Raw genomic sequence first — 15499 nt, 5'->3', positions numbered from 1 at the left:
CGTAATTAATTTAAATCACTTTGTGGAGATCTGTTTTCATTTTGACGCGAACGAGTCTTTTTCTGTTAGTCAGTGTCAAAAAAGCCAAATTAAATCACCGTTAGTCAATGTTGTAAAACAATAAAACTTGAAAACTTCCGGGGGGGGGGGTGGTAATACTTTTTATAGGCAGCGTATATACAAGTGTACTCAAATATTACTTAATTACTCAATACATAACATCAGGAGTCATCTGTGGAGTGAAGTAAGCATTCTGGACTGAGGCCCTGATGAGCCCTGATGAAGGATTACGTCCTGAAATATTGACTGTTCATTTTTCTCCCATAGACCTTGCCTGACCTGTTGAGTTCCTCCAGTATTTCCTGAGTATAGGGACTTAAAACGCTGCAGTGGAATGGCTGCAATAGTGCCACCTGCTGGATTCCAGGAGCCACATGGTTGCTGAAGTCACAAGCATCTGAAACCCCTGGTGTTTAATAATTATCAGTAATACTTAGATACATTTAGAAGCCACTTCAAAACAGTCCTTACACATTAGCATCCCTTTACGTTGTAAGTGGCATGTTACTAATAAAGTTATAATGATTGCAGAGGGATCTGAGAAATAGAGAAAATAATTGAGTATCTCCCAAACCTGTCAGATTAAAGGAGAATGAATTGAGCAGTAATTATGTGTAATAAGTACTTGTCGGTACTTATTGCACACCCATTTATGTAATAAAAAATAAGGATTGGATTAAGGGAAAAAAATAGAAGCTGAAAGTAAAATGAAAATGTTTGTTTTATATTGTACAAAGCATTATCAACAATTAGATGCCATCTTGAATAAATCTTTGTTAATTAGTGATCCAATTGTTTAGAACTCCCAGTGTTTTAGCATCTGTCTCCCTGGAGCTGGTTTCCTCTGCTCTGTTTAAACACAGCACAGCCCAACTATCTTCAAACTGTTTAGGTTTCACATGAAAATTGGTTATACTGTGCAACATCAAATTAAAAAGTGCGTTGGGATATTCACCGAAGTAGCATGCAGTTATCCAGAACATCTGCCAAACCGGCAGATGCTGAAGGTGCCAGATAATTACATTTCAAAAGCAATTAATTTTCAGTGTCATATAGACAGATTGGCAGTAATGATCATCTCACACCTTATTCAAGAGTACCTAGGCTGAAGTTGAATTGTCTGAGGAACTCAGTGGGTCAGGCAGCATACATGGAGAGGAATAAGATATAGGAGTAGAATTTGGCCACTTAGCCCATCGAGTCTGCTCCACCATTTTATCATAGCTGCCCCAATCTCCTACCTTCTCTCTGTATCCCTCCATGCCTTGAGCAATCAAGAATCTATCAACCTCTGCCTTAAATATTTGTATAAAATTGGCCTCCACAGCTGCCCAAGGCAACAAATTCCACAGATTCACCACACTGTGGCTAAAGAAATTCCTTCTCATCTCTGTCCTAAAAGAACACCACTCCATTCTGATGCTTTGTCCTCTGGTCTTAGACTTCCCCACCATAGGAACCATCCTCTCCACATCCACTCTATGAAGGCCTTTTAACATTCGATAGGTTTCAATGAGGTCACCCCTCACTGTTCGGAATTCAAGTGAGTAGTGAATTCGAGCCTAGAGCTATCAAACACTCTTCATATGACAAGCCTTTTAATCCCGGCATCATTTTTGTGACCCTCATTTGAACTCTCTCCACTGTCAGCTCATCCTTTCTTAGATAAGGGGCCCAAAACTGCTCACAATACCCTAAGCAAGACCCCAGCATTAGATCTTTGCTTTTATATTCTAGTCTTCCTGAAATGAATGCTAACATCACATTTGCCTTCCTTACCACCGACTCAAACTGTAAATTAAACTTGAGGGAGTCATGCACAAGGACTCCCAAATCTCTTTGCTCTCAGACTTTTGAATGTTCTCTCCACTTAGAAAATAGTCTACCCTTTTGTTTCTCCTGCCAAAGTTCATGACCATACATTTCCCGACACTGTGTTCCATCTGCCACTGTTTTGCCCATTCAGTCCTGATGAAGGGTCTTGGTCTGAAACGTCGACTGTTTATTCCCGTCCATAGATGCTACCTGACCTGCTGAGTTCCTCCAGCATTTTGTGTGTGTTACTCTGGATTTCCTGCATTTGCAGAATCTCTTATGGTTTTGAATTGTTTGAGTTTAGTTAGTATATACTGCTCAAACATTTTATCTTCATGAGGGGAAATACATTTAATTGGTTATCCAGGCAGCAAAATACTCTTCCCAAACTGACAGCGACTTTCACACGTAACCTCGGACCTGCCTCTAGCCTCACTATTCACACCACTATCAATTTAATACACAATTCTGAAATGAGCTTTATTAAATTTAGTATTAAAAAAAAAGTCAGTTATTAGCAGCTGAAAACCAATATAACATTGGTGTCAATAATACATGTAATAGATGTCAATAATATTCAAATCCTGATAGGCATTGTGTTAACACTGGCCTCTTCTTTTCAGTTACCAAGGGACGGTGCCTGTGGAGCCATCTCCTGGTGAAGTCACGGAGAGAGGCTGAATCATCTGTTGATTGGTTCTTAAACTTGGGGAATTCTGGGGTTGCCTGCAAATCAGCAAAAGTTTGATGGTTAGTACATCTGTCAGAGCTTTTGTCTCCTTTCACATCATGGGTAGATGAAGGTATTTGAAGGCATTTTGTGCGTATTGTTGGAAGTGGAATCCATTAATGAACTCAGGTTTATATATCAGAAGCTGACTATCCTAAAATGTGGAAAGTTGGCATTTTGTGACAAAGTACTATTTTAAATTGGACTGAGGTCTGACACGAGAACTTGTTAATGTTTTATAAAGGGAAACTAGACTGGCATTTTTATAGTTTGCTTTATATCTCTTGCAGGATATTCCAAATCCTTTATCAGCCAATAAAATATTTTTGAAGTGTAACAACTTCCATGATGTAAGAAACACAATTTATCCAAAATGAACTACCATGATAATGGCGTGATAATTTATGACGGCAATGTTGAGTGAGACATCAGTACTGGTTGGGCCACCAGTGATATCTCTCCTACTTTCTTAGTGTCAAGGTACAAGAGAGCAGATTTTCACCCAGTTAATGTCATCGCTGAAAGATGGTGCCTCCAGCAGTATAGCCCTCTCTCAGCACTGCATTAGAGCACTGAGTAGACACATTACAGTGAGACAGGAACATACAACCTTCCGACACCCTGACAAGAGTTCCACAGTTAAACGCATGATAAACCATCATCTTATCAGGGGCAATAAGCTAGCACAACACTACTGCTACACTAGTGACCTAGGTTCAATTCCGCTGCTGGCTGTAAGTTCTCCCTGTGACTGAGATGAGTGCTCCTGTTTCCTCCGACATTCCAAAGACGTACGGGTTAATAAGTTCATTGGTAACAGAATCAACAGAATCAAAGTATGAACTTAATTCATCATTTAGGAATCTGCTGTAGTGTGTTCGTTAGGGTGCGACATGCAGCAAAAAACAATGAGATTGAATAATTATCAAGAATAAAGCATTATATAAAAAAAGTTAAAGTTTAAAGTACAGATGTGGAATAAACTGTGTATAAATACATAAATACCAGCATGTAAACGGTATTATTAAAAGTGGTTTGAAGTGTTTACTGCGCAGTGCAGTCACATGGGTGTAAATGTGCAGCGCGTTCTCATTGGGTCAGAAGTTTCTGTTACTGTGCTGTATCTCTAAATCACTAAATCTAAAAAAATTTTGTTACAAAGAATAACACTTTCAAACCTTTTACTTTCATTAGCTTGTAGAGGTTTTTTATTTTAATATGTTAAGGTGATAAATTTAGTTCGCGGACTGTAAGCTCCCAGGAATACACAACTTATTCAGTGTGTTGATTTGCACTCTCACTATGGAGTCAGCAGACTGTCTGACACTGGAGAATTGAGACTGGAGCTCCACTGAAGTGCTGGGGGCGGGGGGCCGCTTTATTGGATGTGCTATATTACAAATGGGGTATTTAAGAAAGTCAACATCTACTCCCTCGTCCTATGTCACAAAGTAAACTTCATGGTACGCACAAATTATTTGGGGAATTGACTGCATGAAGTGTGTGGTCCCATCTATCACTTGAAGACAAAGGAAGAACTGGTTGACATATTGCAGCAACCTGTGCCTTTCTATAGCTGGAATTACTGTTCAGGGAGACCCGACTGGGGTATTGAGCTGGTCAGATAATGAGGCTACAACACAGTGAGAATAACACTTAGTTGAAAGTGAAGTATGTACAATATATATCAGAAAGAAGTTGGCATAATTTATTATTGACAATACTATAAGAAGCCCAAAGGGTCTGGAAAGTCATGGTGAAAATTATGTTCATTCATATGTAGCAAATAAAATAAATCAGTATATTTATGTACAATTGGCTAACGGGGTTCACTTCTTTGGAGCAACATAAAAAATGTGGAAAGAATACGACAAGGCAGGCAGATTCTCTGGAGGGAAATGGACAGCTGACATTTTGACTCAAGACCATTCAACTGGACTGATGAAATGACTTGACCTGAGCCATTTATTGTCCATTTCAAACCATAAATTCTGACTTGCTGAGTTCCTCTAGCATCTTGTATGTCACTTTGGGAAAATGGGGAATTTCGATATGTTTTGTGGTTTATGTCATCACTGGCCAAATATTGTCTGACTCGCTGAGTTCCTCTAGCATCGTGTATGTCACCTCTTGATAGGACAACTTTGGGAAAAGGGGAAAGTTCCATTCGTTTTGTGGTTCACTGGACTAATGTTGCCTGACCTGATGGGTGCTTTCAGCAATAATGTACCCCTAGTTATGGAAGGTGGGGGTTTATTTAAAGAACAAGTGGAGGCCCTGAATCTGACTGATTGTTAGCTGCATGCTTAATATTGTAACAAAAAGGTTGTTGAAATTGCAACTAACTTGATGTTGTTGTGTCTCTTAAGCTATCTGGAAATGCGGAATGTATTAATTTTGACATAAATTTTACACAAAACTTCTGGTAATTTCTCCCCCTCCCCTCTTTTTCCATTCTCCATTTTGGCTTCTCTCTTACCCCTTCTCTTCTGCTCAGCTGCCAGTCTCCTCCCTCTGGTGCTCCTCCTTCTTCCATTTCTCCTGTGGTCTCCTCTCCGCTCCTATCAGCTTCTCTCTTCTTCAGCTCGTTATCTTTTCCACCTATTGCCTCCCAGCTTCTTACTTCATCCCCCTTCCCCATTCACCTTCCCCCTTGCCTGGTTTTATCTATCACCTGCCAGCTTGCACTCCTTCCCCAACACCCCCACCCACCCCGCTTTCTTATTCTCGCTTCCTCCTCCTGCCTTTCCAGTCCTGATGAAGAGTCTCAGTCCAAACCATTGACTGTTTATTCTTTCTATAGATGCTGCCTGAGCAGCTGAGTTCCTTGAACAGTTTTTGTGTGTGTTGCTCTTAACTCAATGACTACCAGACCAATTAATTTGTTTCTTTTTTTTTGATGTGGAATATTATACTTCGGAGTGGTACAATGAGATGTCTCATCACTAGGCTGTGATACAGAGGAGCTCAAAAGGACAGCTGCTCTGTCAAAGCCGCAGAACACCAGCCCAGATTGCATGCTCAAACTTTCGATGAGGGTTGAACACATAATCAATTGCCACCAACTGAACAGAAGCGAGCTCGCCATTCTCATGTCAAACAGGACCTCTGAGGGCAAAAAGGTCCAGACATTGAAATTTATCCTCTGTTGTCTATGCTAAATCGTCGATGCATTAACACATGTGCTTTGACCTCTGCATCTGAAAGTTGGCTCTACTGAGGTGAAGGAATTGAAATTCAGAAGCCAGGTTCAATGTGCATACATTCGTACCTTGTGTGTTAGTCCTGGGCCACACAGAATAAATTCTGAATGTGTTGCTCATGATATAGAGGTTCTGTTAACCTACAAGCACGAAGAACAGAGAGAAGTTCAATGAACATTCACAAGTGCTGATTTTCCAACAGATGGCAACTTTAGTAAGACAAAATATGTCATCATATAGCACCTTGAGATTCATTTTCTTACAGCTGTTTACAGGAAATACAAGAAAGACTCCAGCAATCTCTGATCATCCGTGCCGTGGTAAACCATATATATATATGTGTTGTAACTGTGTTACCTGTCTGGACACGCCCCTCTGCTGACTGCCCCTGTGGCTCCTCCCACAGACACCTGAATAAAGGCGATTGTGTCACTGCTCCTCCTCTCAGTCCAGGGCAGATACTCAGCATGGACGAGGTCCCATTTTACTGTTAATAAAAGTCTTTCAGTATTTACTCTACTTCCAGTCTTTTGGAGTAATTGATAGTGCATCACAGGCACACTTCAAAAGGATCAGAAAGAAAAACATTGTGCATCTACGAAGGGGAATGAAGAGCCAACGCTTTGGGCCAAAGCCCTTCATCAGGAATGGAGAGGAAGGGCAGGGAGCTAGAATAAGAAGATGGGGAAGGGGAAGGGATACAAACTGCCAGGTTTTACTTGGGTTAGGGTTAAATAGGTGAAACCAGGTGAGGGGAAGGTGACAGAAAAAGTGCTGGTCTCTCCCTCTCATGTGCTCCTCCACTGGAGGAACAGAACATTGATGCAATTGCTGCTTAACACTGTTTAACATTATTGTCTGAACTGTACCAATTTATTTAGAAATATTTCTTGAATTGAGTTATAAGCTCAGCTGTCAAAAAGAGTCCTGCTGTGTGCCAAAGTGGTTTAAAAATAATTGGAAAGTAGAAATTGTGGACGTTTACTCAGGTTTTAAATTAGAACTGTTGGACTTCTCTTCCCCCTCAAAGGATATAGAGAGTGAAGGGTTGGTTTTATAATTCAGAACTTCCCAACACACAGGGCAGCACGTGAAGTGAGCCCGGAAAGGGCCTTGCAGTATTTATACTCACCAGTTCATGAAACAGAAAACAGTATGTCATCAGGAGTATGAAACCATAACTTGACTTATGCAAACAGATTGATGGGGTGTAGGTATGAGCTGTGTGTGTGTGTGTGTGTGTGTGTGTGTGTGTGTGTGTGTCTATCTGACTGTGCCTGCGTAGTGTGTTTGCAGGGTGTGTGTTAGTCTGAGTAGTGTTAATGTGTGTTGGTTGTATGTGGTATTAATGATTAAAGATTAGCTCTATTTGTGTGTTTGTGTGTGTGTGGTGTGCTTCTGCAGTATCTATGTGTAGTGTGTGTGTATTTGCATTTGTGTAGTGTGTTTGCGTGGTGTGATGTTAGTTGGTGCAGCGTTAGTGTATGTTGGTTATGTGTGGGTTATATGTGTTATGTTTTTATTTGTCACATGTACGTCAAAGCATCATAACATACATAACAAAAATATGTCATTTGTGTCAATAATCAACATTTCCGAGGATGGGCCAGCCCCAAAGTGTCACCGTGCTTCCGACGCGAACATAGTTTAGCATGTGCACTGTATGTGTCCTGTGTGTCTATGTGCATGTGTACAGTATGTAGTGTGATGATGTGGACATTTCAGTTTGAATTTTTTTTTGTGCAGATACAATAAGATCAGTTCTTAGATGCTTGTGAATTGAGTAACGATGCCCTGAATCTTTAGTATTCTCCCTCCCGGGCGATTACAATCCTCTCATTCTAATTATAAACTATTTGAATAATTCAGCAGGTCATGTAGCACCAAGGGATGGTCAGCATTTCGGGTAAGGACCCTCCGTCAGGACTGAGAGTGTAGAGGAAAGATAGCCAATGCATTGAACTGGGAGAGTGGGTGAGACAGAGGTAGGTAAGTGAAAGGTGGAACTGGATAAGGGAGGGATGATAGGCAGAAGAAACCAAGTGGTGGTGGATGATGAGACTAGGTAACAAGAAGCAGTGGGTTGATGGAAAAGGTTAACAAGGGGAGAGATAATCTGGGTGATCTGGTGGGAGTGGAACACAGAGTGTAAGCTGAAAAGAAAAAAATAGTGTCATACATTGAGAGGTGACTAGACAGATGTACAAGTTAATAAGAAGCATAGAATGAGTAGCTGGTCAGAAACTTTCTCCCAAGATGGAAATGGTTAATGTGAGGGGGCACACTGCTGACACACTGGAGCGGGAGAGGTGTGAAAAGAGACCAGTCGGCAGAGAGGTGAACAGGGCAGTCATTTTCATTAAGCAGAGGGCCACGGTGGACATCTCAAAGAGGCAGAAATCCAATCTGCAGCAGACTGCCAAATGGTGGGAGATGAGGGTTGATGTGGGGAAGAAGCTGCGGTTCCGGGAGGTGGCGCAAACCACACTTCGACCAGACATCATACTGTGGTCCCACTGAAGACTAGAAAGCCACCCTGGTGGAGCTCACAGTACCATGGGAGGACGGATGTGAGGAGACTCATGAGGGGAAGAGGCTCTGAAGTACCATCCTTAATTCCGGAATGCAGGGATAAAGGGTGGCGGACATGGCTATTCCCCATGGAGGGTTGAGGGTCGGCTGTAGAGGGTTCCCAGCCAGGTCAGCATGGAGGTTGCTGTCTGTGCTGGGCTTTGATGCAAGAACCAAGCAACTCGAAGGATGGGGGAGGGAGCAGAAAGAGCCCCTTGCTGGATATGGAGCATGTCAGAGGAGTTGAGCTGGAAGTCAGCAGCTGAAGGGCAGTGGCTTGGCCACCACTGCTGACCCGCCAACTGGAGAGTCTAGTGTTAAGGGATGAAGCACTCAATGAAGGTTGGGCATCATCTGACGACATCTTCTCCTGATCAAATGCTATGGTTACCTCATCAGGTAACAGAAGAGAGAACCTCGGCGTATGGTGCTTGGACAAAAGTATAAAGGGAATGTCAGAGGTAGGTTATTTTAACACAGAGAATGGCTGGGTGTGTGGACCCTCCTGCACAATTTTCCCTGTAATCTATTCACTTTAAGAGCTATTTACGGTGGTCAATAGACATACGAAACTGCGCATCTTTGGGATGTGCAGGTAAACAGCTTATGCAGAGGAAACCAACATGGTGAAAGGGAGAATGTGAAAGTTGGACCAGGAGCTTTCTCCCACTGTTTCCCAGTGATCCAGCCGAGACTCCCTCAAACAACAAACAATCTGGTGGAGGAACTCAGTGCTTCAAGCAGCATCTGTAGGACATGTAGGGGGATAGGAACTATCGAGATGGAACCCTGCACATCTCCTGAACCTAGCTAGGTGCATCTGTCTCTTTCTTATTGCTAATGTTAGAAAAATTATTTACCATTTGGTGTCCCTTTTAATATCTCCTACGTATTTACCTCAATTGACATCTCCATTGTCTCCACTGCTCATAGCCTGTCTGGCACGTTGTCATGTTGCCATTAGTAGCCGCATCTGTCCTGCCATCTTCTTCCGGTAGCTATGCAGGAGAAACAATGCATAATGTGAATTATTTTACACCCTTGTCCTATTAGACCTCAGAAAGCCTGCACAAGCATAGATCGAGTGGATAGCTAGAGACTATGGCTAATACAAGGCTATTTTCTTCTCCATTCTGATGTTTGGTCTGAACGAAACCGAACCTTTTGATCATGCCTGCATGCTTTTATGCATTGAATTGCTGCCATGTGATTAGTTAATTAGATATTTACATTAATGAGGTCTACCTAATAAAAAGGCCAGTTCCCCATAACCCTTGATTCCAAGATCTTTCAAATATTTATCATTTCCTCTCCAATTATCCTCAATGATCTGGACTCTACAACTTCCAGGGGTAGAGAATTCCACAGTGAATGCTGCTGGTGCCCCTTTGAACAATTAGAAATTCTGAATGTGCATTAAGTCTTCATTTAACCCTGACCCTAAACAGACAGGAGCCAAAGCATTATCTGCTTCCTGTCACATTGTGTTTGTGAGAAATACTGAGAGCCTGGATCTGTTGATGTTGCTGTTTCCTCAGCCACTGGAACTGATGAGCACTAAATCAAAAATAAACCAGCCATTTTTTTCCTTCTCTCACCGATTGTAGACTCATTTAGTCATAGAGCAGAAGAAGAACCTATGGAGTCTCCTTTTCTCCCTACAGTCCCTTCAGATCTCCACACAGAATCAGAAACTGGCATGTGTTGTGTAATTTGTTGTTTTGCGGCCACAGTACATTGTCATAGTCATACTTTATTGATCCAGGGGGGAAATGGTTTTCGTTACAGTTGCACCATAAATAATAAATAGTAATAAACCATAAATAGTTAAGTAGTAATATGTGAATTATGCCAGTAAATTATGAAATAAGTCCAGGGTCAGCCTATTGGCTCAGGGTGTCTGACCTTCCAAGGGAGGAGTTGTAAAGTTTGATGACCACAGGCAGGAATGACTTCCTATGACGCTCTGTGTTGCATCTCGGTGGAATGAGCCTCTGGCTGAATGTACTCCTGTGCCCACCCAGTACATTATGTAGTGGATGGGAGACATTGACCAAGATGGCATGCAACTTAGACAGCATCCTCTTTTCAGGCGCCACCGTGAGAGAGTCCAGTTCCATCCCCACAACATCACTGGCCTTACGAATGAGTTTGTTGATTCTGTTGGTGTCTGCTACCCTCAGCCTGCTGCCCCAGCACACAACAGCAAACATGATAGCACTGGCCACCACAGACTCGTAGAACATCCTCAGCATTGTCCGGCAGATGATAAAGGACCCAGTCTCATTGCATAGCAAGAATAAATGAAAGTAAGGCAAGGGCAAGTGAGCGGAGTGACCATCATCGGAGTGGACCGAGTCTGGGTGGAAATTTTGAGGCTGTAGCCCTTCGAGGCTTCAGTGAGGAGAGACTTCAGTCAGAGAAGGCAAAAAAGCTGTAGGTAGAGTTTTTTTGCCCCCTTTTTTTACATTTGCTCAGACAGAACAGTAGAAGTGCCAGGCAGGATGGTGGACTGCTCCTCTTGCAGGATGTGGGAAGGCAGGGAGACTTCCAGAGTCCTTGACAAATACACCTGTGAGAACTGCATCAAACTGCAGCTTCTAACAATCTGCATTAAGGAGCTGGAGCTGGAACTGGATGAACTCCAGATCATTTGGGAGGCTGAGGGTGTGATAGATAGGACATACAGAAAGGTAGTTACACTCAAGCTGCAGGACACAGGAAACTGGGTGACAGTCAGGAAAGGGAAAAGGGTTAAAGAGACAGTGCAAAGTACCCCTGTGGCCACCCCCCTCAATCAGAGGTATATCACTTTGGATACTGTTGGGAGGGAGGGATGACTAACAGAGGAAAGTCACAGCAGTCAGATCTCTGACCCTGAGTCTGGCTCTGTGTCTCAGAAGGAAAGGGGGAAGAGGAGGTGAGTTGTGGTGATAGGGGATTTGTAAATCAGAGAAACAGAAAGGAGGTTCTGCGGATGAGAATGAGATTCCCAGATGGTATGTTGCCTCCCAGGTGCCAAGGTCCAGGACATCTCCGACCGAGTCTTCAGCATATTTAGTGGGAGGGTGAACAGCCAGAGATCATGGTCTATGTAGGTACCAATGGCATGGGTAGGAAGAATGACGAGGTTCTGCAAAGGGAGTTCAGGGAGTTAGGTACTAGTTAAAGGGCAGGACCACCAGGGTTGTGATCTCAGGATTGCTACCCATGCCACATTATAATGAGGCCAGAAATAGGAAGATTGCACAGTTTAACATGTGGCTAAGGAGTTGGTGTAGGAGAGAGGGCATAAAGTTTTTGGATCTTTGGTCTCTATTTGAGGGAAGGTGGGACTTGTAAAGAAGAGATGGTTTGCACCTGAACTGAAAGGGGACTAATATCCTAGCAGGGAGGTTTGTTAGAGCTGCATGGGGGTGGTTTAAACTAGACTTGAAGGGGGATAGGAACCAGAGTGCCAGAACAGTTAGTGGAGAGGTTATGGAGACAGGTATTGGTAAGACCTCAGACAAAGTCAGGAATCAATGTTAGGACTAGTGTCCTGAGCTGTGCATATTTCAATGCAAGAAGTATTGTGGTAAGGGCAAATGAGCTCAGGATATGGATCAACATCTGGAATCATGATATTGTAGCCATTAGTGAGACCTGGTTGCAGGAAAGGCTGCTCGGTATTCCGGGTTTCTGTTGCTTTAGATGTGACAAAACAGGAGGGATTAAAGGAGGAAGAGTGGCATTACTAGTCAGGGAAAATGTCACGGCAGTACTCAGTCAGGACAGACTGGAGAACTCAACTAGTGAGGTGTTCTGGGTGGAACTGATAAATAAGAAAGGTATGATCACATTAATTGGCTATATTACAGACACCCAACACTGAGGGATTTAGAGGAACAGATTTGTAGAGAGATTGCAGACTGTTGCAAGAAACATAAGGTTGTAATAGTAGGTGATTTTAACTTTCCACATATTGACTGGAACTCCCATACTGCAAAAGGGCTGGATGGGATAGAGTTGGTCACATGTGTTCAGGAAAGCTTCCTTAATCAATACATAGAAGTCGTAATGAGAGAGTGCAATACTTGATCTGATATTAAGGAATGAGACAGGGTAAGGACAGATGTTTGTGTAGGGGAACACTTTGAATCTAGTGATAACAATGTCATTAGTTTCAAAGTAAACATGGAAAAAGGTAAGTCTGGTCCATGGGTTGGGATCCTAAATTGGAGAAAGAACAATTTTGATGGTATCAGAAATGATCTGGAAAGTGTGGATTAGAACAGGCTGTTTTCTGACAAAAGTGTACTTGGAAAGAGGGAGGCCTTCAAAAGTGAACCCTTGGGTGTACAAACTTGTCAGAATAAAAGGCAAAGATAACTAGTGTAGGGAAGCTTGGTTTTCAAGAGATATTGAGGCCCTGGCTAAGAGTGAAAAGGAGTGCATAGCAGGTATAGGCAGGTAGCAACAAATGAGGTGCTTATGGAGTATAAGAAATGCAAGAGAACACTTAGGAAAGAAATCAGGAAGGCTAAAAGAAGACTTCTAGCAGACAAGGAGAAGGGCAACCCCAAGGGATTCTACAGATATTTCAAGAGCAAAAGGATCACAAGAGCCAAAATTGGTCCTGGGGAACATCAGAATGGTAATCCATGTGTGGAACCAAAACAGATGGGGGAGATCTTAAATAATCTTTTTGCATCTGTATTTGCTCAGGAGATGGATACAGTATCTATAGAAGTGAGACAAAGTAGCCCCAACTTTATGGACCCAATACAGAATACGGGGGAGCAAATCAGGATGGTTAAATCTCTAGGGCCTGACAAGGTGTTCCCATGAATCCTACAGCAGGTAACTGCAGAAATTGCCAGAGCCCTAGCAGAGGTATTTAAATCACCCCTAGCTACAGAAAAGGTACCAGAGGATTGGAGGATAGCCAATGTTGTTTTGCTGTTTAAAAAAAGCTTCTAAATATAAACCAGGAAATTATAGGCCAGTGAGTCTGACGTGAGCTGTGGGAAAGTTATTGGAAGGTATACGAAGGGACTGGATATATAAGTACTTGGATAGGCACAGCTTCGTGCATGGTAGGTCATGTCTAACCAATCTTCTAGAGTTTTTGAGAAAGTTACCAGGAAAGTGGATGAAGGCAAGGCAATGGATTTTGTCTACATGGACTTCAGCAAGACATTTGACAAGGTTTCGCATGGGAGGTTGGCCAAGAAGGTTCAGTTGCTCGGCATTCAAGACAAGGTCATAAATTAGACTAGACATTGGCTTTGTGGGAGAAGCCAAAGAATGATAGTAGATGGTTGCCTCTCTGACTGGAGGCCTGTGACTAGTGCTGTGCCGCACTGATCAGAGCAGTGTCATTTGGTGTTTGTCATCTATATCAACAATCTGGATGATAATGTGGTTAACTGGATCAGCAAATCTGAAGATGACACCAAGATTGAGGCTGTAGTCGACAGCGAGGAAGACTATCATGGCTTGCAGAGGGATCTGGAGCAGCTGGAAAATGGGCTAAAAATGGCAGATGGAATTTAATGCTGACACAGTGAACAATAGGACACTGAGGGGTGTGGTAGAACAAAGGGATTTGGGAGTACAGGTCCATGGTCATTGAAAGTGGTGTCACAGATTGATAGGGTTGTAAAGAGACCTTTTGGCACAGAATTGTTCACAAATCAAAATATTGAGCTCGGGGAATGGGATGTTATGTTGAAGCTGTAAAAGACTTTGGTCAGGCCTAATTTGGAGTATTGTGCAGTTTTGGTCACCTACCTACAGGAAAGATGTCATTAAGGTTGAAAGAATACAGAGAAAATTTACAAGGATGTTGCCGGGTCTGGAGGATCTGAGTTATAAGGAAAGACTGAATAGGTTAGGACTTTATTCCTCGGAATGTAGGAGACTGAGAGGAGAGGTGATAGCGGTATACAAAATTATGAGGGATATAGATAGGGTAAATGCAAGCAGGCTTTTTCCATTGAGGTTGGGTGGAACTACAACCAGAGGTCATGGGTTAAGGGTGACAGGTGAGAAATTTAAGGGGAACACAAGGGGAAACTTCTTCACTCAGAGGGTTGTGAGAGTGTGGAATGAGCTGCCAGCACAAGTGGTGCATGCGAGCTCGACTTCAACATTTAAGCAAAGTTTGGCTAGGTACGTGGATATTAGGGGAATGGAGGGCTATGGTCCCAGTGCAAGTCATTGGGAGTAGGCAGTTTAAATAGTTTCAGCATGGACCGATGGGCTGAATGGACTGTATCTGTGCTGTACATTTCTATGACTGTATGACTCTACATACCATAAGTTGGTTCATTGTCTGTTCAAAAACCTGATGGTGGAGAGGAAGAAGCTGTTCCTAAAACCTCCAGATTCCAGTCCTCATCTGGGCACTAGGAGCAATGAGGTCGTTGATTTACCCCACGTATCCTTGGGATGTGGGAGGAATCTAGAGCAGCTGGAGCAGCCTCACGAGGTCACAGGGAGAGTGTGGAAGCTCCACTCAGACAGCACTGGAGTCACTGGAGCTAAGAGGCTGCAGATGTACTCGGAATCAGTCTGTGACCTTGCTGTGCTTTTGGCGTCTTAAGATAGCAACTGCGCTTTACAACTAATTCATTGGTTGTAGAGTGTGTGGGATGTCCCACAAAATTGAAGGTGCTTGCTGCAAAAATTCAAGCTCTTTTTTATATTTGGTTTAGGTTTATGTAATGGCTTAGGTTATTGATTGATGAATGATGAGAAAATTACAGCACAGTGGATGCCTTTTGGCCATGACGTGGTGCTGACCTTTTAACCTGCTCCATGACTGATTTAATTCTTCCCTCCTCCGTATTTTTTTCTTTTTGTCTGTTTCTTATTGGGGTTTGGGGTTTGGAGTTTGATGTTCTTGCTGTTTCTCCATGTGGGCGATAAATTAGTTTTAGTGCGAGGGAGGGGGTTGGGAGTTTGGGATCTGATATTCTTGTTGCTGGTTCTCCGTGTGGGCAATCTGTTAGTTTTCTTGTGTGCAAAAGAGGGGATTAGGAGTTTGATGTTATTGTTGCTATTTTTTTCCTTGTGGGCGATGTGTTAGTTTTTTTTTGCAAGGGAGGGGGTTGGGGGTTTGTGGGTTTGATTT

The sequence above is a fragment of the Mobula birostris genome, chromosome 25 (genome assembly GCF_030028105.1).
Source record: "Mobula birostris isolate sMobBir1 chromosome 25, sMobBir1.hap1, whole genome shotgun sequence".
Lineage (NCBI taxonomy): Eukaryota > Metazoa > Chordata > Chondrichthyes > Myliobatiformes > Myliobatidae > Mobula > Mobula birostris.
Note: the sequence above shows the minus strand (reverse complement) of the source record.